Genomic DNA, 6484 nt, shown 5'->3' on the forward strand with positions numbered 1-6484 from the left:
CAGTACATCGATGTTGTCGCCAGTGGTCGGCGGAAGGTGCACGTGCCCGTCGACCTGGGACCGGACCGCAGCGACGCACGGATGCACGCCAAGACCGTAGGATCCTATGCAGTGCCGTAGGGGACCGCACCGCCACTTCCCAGCAAATTAGGGACACTGTTGCTCCTGGGGTATCGGCGAGGACCATTCGGAACCGTCTCCATGAAGCTGGGCTACGGTCCCGCACACCGTTAGGCCGTCTTCCGCTCACGCCCCAACATCGTGCAGCCCGCCTCCAGTGGTGTCGCGACAGGCGTGAATGGAGGGACGAATGGAGACGTGTCGTCTTCAGCAATGAGAGTCGCTTCTGCCTTGGTGCCAATGATGGTCGTATGCGTGTTTGGCGCCGTGCAGGTGAGCGCCACAATCAGGACTGCATACGACCGAGGCACACAGGGCCAACACCCGGCATCATGGTGTGGGGAGCGATCTCCTACACTGGCCGTACACCACTGGTGATCGTCGAGGGGACACTGAATAGTGCACGGTACATCCAAACCGTCATCGAACCCATCGTTCTACCATTCCTAGACCAGCAAGGGAACTTGCTGTTCCAACAGGACGATGCACGTCCGCATGTATCCCGTGCCACCCAACGTGCTCTAGAAGGTGTAAGTCAACTACCCTGGCCAGCAAGATCTCCGGATCTGTCCCCCATTGAGCATGTTTGGGACTGGATGAAGCGTCGTCTCACGCGGTCTGCACGTCCAGCACGAACGCTGGTCCAACTGAGGCGCCAGGTGGAAATGGCATGGCAAGCCGTTCCACAGGACTACATCCAGCATCTCTACGATCGTCTCCATGGGAGAATAGCAGCCTGCATTGCTGCGAAAGGTGGATATACACTGTACTAGTGCCGACATTGTGCATGATCTGTTGCCTGTGTGTATGTGCCTGTGGTTCTGTCAGTGTGATCATGTGATGTATCTGACCCCAGGAATGTGTCAATAAAGTTTCCCCTTCCTGGGACAATGAATTCACGGTGTTCTTATTTCAATTTCCAGGAGTGTAGATTCATACCTACTAAATTACTTCAACTAGTGTGTCCTATTTGCCGTGTTTGTTCCAAACCACCAGTCGTTTCAAATGTAGAAATGAACTTTCAGTACAATTAGCAAATCCTCCTCTCTTCACATTAAGATTCCAATAAATTGTTTCATGTATGACAGCTCGCTTGCACCATAAAGTTGTGAAATTCATTATGTAACAGTAATCATCGAGCAGCTACTGTACGCGATCGTTACCATTTCAGTCTAATGACTCACGGTCAGATTAAGATTATGCCTGATTACGAACGGACTAACGAAGTGACAGTAGCATCACAAGGGTTCTATCATCGTTAACTGCCACTGGGTTTAAGCAGTGTATCTGTATATATGTATATCTACCCATGTAAGTTCATACTAGATTATGTGCTACTCTGTATTGAAGGTATCAACATCAGTTACTACAAGCGCCTGTTCTGTGGAAATTAAAGTAAAGCTAGTCGAAGTTGTGACTGTAGTTTTTCAAGTCTGATGTCTATAATGTTAATAGTTTTATGCATTTAGAAATTTCCATTCAGGATTCTGAATGATTTTCTTGTATATACGGCTAATCTCTATTAACCATGCTCTATGAACAGCTTAATGTCCTGGAAAAATTCAAAAATTGCATTATTTTTTAGCAGGTGATGTGCTCGTGAAGACTTGTCAGTGACAGAGGTTAGTGACTGGGTGCATTAATGCATGTTTATAAGTTCTTTTAGTACCTTTGGAGCATGTGATTTTTATCTTTGGGCATTTGTGTTAAGCATCGTGTGTAATTTTTGCAAATTTTATTGTTTTCTGTGAAGACCAACACTGATCTCTAGTCAAACAAAATAATTTCGCTTCATTGCGCCAGTGCGTTATTACCGACAGTTTCCACGCCCAGGAACCCGCTCTCTACTATATAGCAACTTGACAGACAATACTAACAATAATGTCAGAGAGTTGGCGGATGATGCAGTTACCTACAATGAAGTAGTATAAGAAAAAGCTGCAAAATGTACAGATAATGATGCGATTTCCATTAGGTGAAAAGACTGGCAGATAGCTTTAATAGTTCAGAATTGTACAACTGTGCACATAAAAAAGGAAAGTAAAAGATAGCATCCTGCGACTACAGTTTCAAGGAGTGGCAACTGGAATCATTAAACTCAAGAAAATGTGTGACTGCAACAAATTGTGAAGGTATGGTATGGAACCTACCACATATACTGATTCATAGCTAAAGCAAGTGGACTGTGTTTCATTGGTAGTGTGCTGGGGAAATGCAGTAAGTCCACAAAGGAAGCTTACAAAATCCTCCTGTGACATATTCTACAATATATGTCAAGTGTATCAATCCGCACTAATTAATGTATACAAAGTAGGACAGCGGCAATGGTGACTACTTTGTTTGACAAACGGAAGAGCGTCATGCAAACGCTCAAAAAGCTGAACTGACATATACTTGCAGGTAGACGTCAGCTATCACATGAAAGCCTACACACAAAATTTTCAAGCATCAACATGAAGTGAAGAATCCACGAATACATTACAGCTCAGTGCTTATTGCTCCCCTATGAATGTGAAGACAAGATTAACTAGCTACAGTGCGCACAGAGGATTTAAACAGTTATTCTTCCAGCGCTCCACCTCTAATGGAACAGAAAGAAACCATAATACATGGTACTGTAGAAAGTACCCTCTGCCCTGCACTTGACAGTGGTTTGCAGAATGTGAATGTCGATGACGTGTCCCTGCTGAAGCTAGACAGCTATTAACTGATGATTCGCTAATAGTCCAAGAGCCGGTTTGTAATGCAGAAATACATTTCCTGAGACTAAAAGTTTAGCACCTAGAAGAAATAATCGGATGTCAACGTGACATTGTGCATATATTCACCATCCACGGCTACATAAATGATTAGGATTGCAATTCAATGTGACAGGTAGAATGGCCAGCAAAGTGTACTAGCGTTGTTCGTGATTAGTGTTGATGGCAATTCTGATAGCGTATGTAAGGGCAGAAAAATCATCAGATGTTGAGTGAGCACTATCAAGGACACCGAATGTACTGATATGAGACAGCGTTATCAGCACGTGACAGAGTTAGAAAGGAGCCTCGTTTCGTGTCCCCCTTTGGCCGGCTGGTCGAATCCTGCATTATCCAGATTTGTGAGGCACTCACATATGACAGTGGCCCGATGTTGGACTGTATGGGAAAGTGAGTGCAGGCATACTTGTCACCGAGATTCCTCTCGAACACCTTAAGAGAGGATCACAGTACTGTGCACGAAGCTCGTTGTACCACCTTCCACATCTTTGTCTGCCATCCGAGAGCGAGCAATGGACTCTCATCAAAATTTTGTGTCCTACAGTACGGGTCATTGACTGGCAGCAGCCTCAGTGGGGAATCACCATCCAGCGCGTAGGCTACTGTTAACACCACAACCCTATTTGCTACATTTGGTGTGCTGCCGTGACCAGGAAGCATGGACTCTTTATGAAAGACGCCACACTGAGATACGCCACGAATTGCGTTTCTGCACTGCTCTTGGTGACCATCATCCGGAGTATGATGGCGACCTGGGAATAGGTTCCTTTCTTACAGTGTTTCGGACAGGTACATCAAAGTTAATTGTGGTATCATGGTATGGGGAGCCATCACGTGTGACTTTATATCAAGGATGGCAATGATTAAGGGAAGTCTGGTGGCACACTGGTACGTAACAGCTATCTTGCTACTTCATGTGTTTCCTCGCATGTGACAGTATCATGATGCTATCTGTCAACAGTAAAATGCGTGTCCACACATGGTATGCGTCTCTATAAACTATCTACGTGATCAGAATGAGATTTTCACTCTGCAGCGGAGTGTGCGCTGATATGAAACTTCCTGGCAGATTAAAACTGTGTGCCCGACCGAGACTCGAACTCGGGACCTTTGCCTTTCGCGGGCAAGTGCTCTACCAACTGAGCTACCGAAGCACGACTCCCGCCCGGTACTCACAGCTTTACTTCTGCCAGTATCTCGTCTCCTACCTTCCAAACTTTACAGAAGCTCTCCTGCGAACCTTGCAGAACTAGCACTCCTGAAAGAAAGGATATAGCAGAGACATGGCTTAGCCACAGCCTGGGGGATGTTTCCAGAATGAGATTTTCACTCTGCAGCGGAGTGTGCGCTGATATGAAGGTAGGAGACGAGATACTGGCAGAAGTAAAGCTGTGAGTAGCGGGCGTGAGTCGTGCTTCGGTAGCTCAGTTGGTAGAGCACTTGCCCGCGAAAGGCAAAGGTCCCGAGTTCGAGTCTCGGTCGGGCACACAGTTTTAATCTGCCGGGAAGTTTCATATCTACGTGATGTTGAGCTATCCTGTGGCCAGCAAGATCCCCAGAGTTCTCCCCAGTAGAATGTACAATATGTGGGATCAGCTGGATCGTCAACTACGTATCAGTGCATGTATCTGGAATGTCAAAGACCAGTTGGAACAGTTGTGGACCAGCTTGCAGAAGATGGTACACCAGTTTTATGGCAGGATTTCCATCCTAATCAGTACACACATCAGTGAAATAATATCACATACTCTTTCAAGAGGAGAGAGTGGAGAGTTTCAAGTACCTAGAAAGCATGATACACGAAGATGGAAAAACGACAGAGAAATAAACGAGCGGAAGAGAAAAGCAAAAGCATTTCGGAATAGTGTCAGAAGACTGATATGGACCAAGGATGTACCCCAAATCAGTAAAAAGGTTATATACCAGTCATGCTGTGTCCCGATACTGACATATGCATCAGAAACCTGGGTTATGAAAGGAAGAGAGAAAAACAAAGTACAAGCTAGTGAGATGACATTCTTCAGAAACAGTATTGGAGTGACAAAGATAGACAGGTTAAGAAATGAGAGGATCAGAGAGTTAATGAAGGTAGAACCATTACAGGAGGAGACAGAGAAATCAAGGCTGAGATGGTATGGACACGTTAAGAGAATGGAGGAGAATCGGATACCCAGGAGGATACATGAGATGAAACTAGAAGGAAAGAGACCAAGAGGAAGACCGAGAGACAGATGGCTAAAAGGAGTAGAGGAATGCGTCCAGAAAAAAGGAGAAGACTGGATCAAGGCGAAGACGGAGACATGGTGGCAAGACAAAAGAAAATGGAGAGGCCTATGTTCCATACAGACCAGTTCAGAGGCTGGAAACTGTCCGAGATGATGATGACGACGACTGTCTCAACCGGTGAAATTTCATGTTGAGACCTCCTCCACTTCTGGGTGCTTCGGTATTATTGTCTGGCAGCATATTAGTGGGCCAGCAGCCTTGCCGGAGTGGTAACACCAGTTCCCCTCGGATCACCGAAGTTAAGCGCTGTCGGGCTTGGCTAGCACTTGGATGGGTCACGGTCTGGGTCTGCCAAGTGCTGTTGGCAAGTGGGCTGCACTCAGCCATTGTGAGACCAATTGAAGAGCTACTTGACTGAGAATTGTCGTTACCGGTCACGGAAACTGACACGGCCTGGAGAGAGGCGTGCTGAGCACATGCCCCTCAGTATCCGCATCCAGCGACGCCTAAGGGCTGAGGATCATACGGTGGCCAGTCGGTAACATTGGACCTTGAAAGCCTTTTCGGACGGTGTTTTCCTTTTTTTTTTTTTTTTTTTTTTGTGCGTATCAGTGGAAGTGAATGAAATTTGTCTACGTTCCATCCATAAAAAGTAATAATATTAATTTTTATGCCTGTTCTTCGGCGAGGCCAGATTCATGACCTCTCTGTCTCAGTGACTTTGGAAATTTGTCTACCGGAACACAACAGACAACCATCACTGGGAGTTGTAGCGGACGATTGGAACCCGTCCCGTTTGCTTAGTGGTACACGGTACCTTTGAGCGTGGGCCGGTTCGCCGGCGCCTTGAACTGCCAGCTCGGCAGTACCAGTGATCGCTGTTGGCACTCGCGGAGAATGACGTGTGGACGGGAAAAATCCGCGTGCGGAGGCGGACAGGGGCGTGTGCGTGCGCCTGCGTGCGCGCATGTGCGTGCTTGGCTCCCCTCCCCTGCCGGCTTAATGCGCATTCCACGGGCGTCGCCTCACTAATTCCAGTTAGGCTGGTCACGGCTCTCCGCAGTTCTACCGAGGGGCGTCGGCCGGGCCGCGAATACATTAGCTCGGCCCCTAGCTCTACCCGCGCCCGTCCCGTAGCTGCTGTCGTCTGCGCCCGTCGTGTGGCCACGGCCAGCGTTGGTGGATCCGTTGTTAGCACGCCAATTTCTCCTTTCCACGTCTTCCACTGGTGTCTTTTCAAAAAAAGTCTTGTGAGTAAAAATTGTTGTCCTGCCCCACAGCTCGCCTCGCTAATGTATACCACGCTAGTCTCTTCATATCTGGCAAGCTACTATAACCCATCTTCGTCTGCATCAGTACTCTGCAATCCATCTTACGGA

At 47.2% G+C, this 6484-nt stretch overlaps 1 pseudogene; it reads left to right on the forward strand.

The window, feature by feature from the left end:
• The first annotated feature begins 5353 nt into the window (after positions 1-5353).
• LOC124804011 lies at positions 5354-5472 on the forward strand (annotated as a pseudogene).
• Positions 5473-6484: the final 1012 nt, after the last annotated feature.

The sequence above is a fragment of the Schistocerca piceifrons genome, chromosome 6 (assembly GCF_021461385.2).
Source record: "Schistocerca piceifrons isolate TAMUIC-IGC-003096 chromosome 6, iqSchPice1.1, whole genome shotgun sequence".
Taxonomy (NCBI): Eukaryota; Metazoa; Arthropoda; class Insecta; order Orthoptera; family Acrididae; genus Schistocerca; species Schistocerca piceifrons.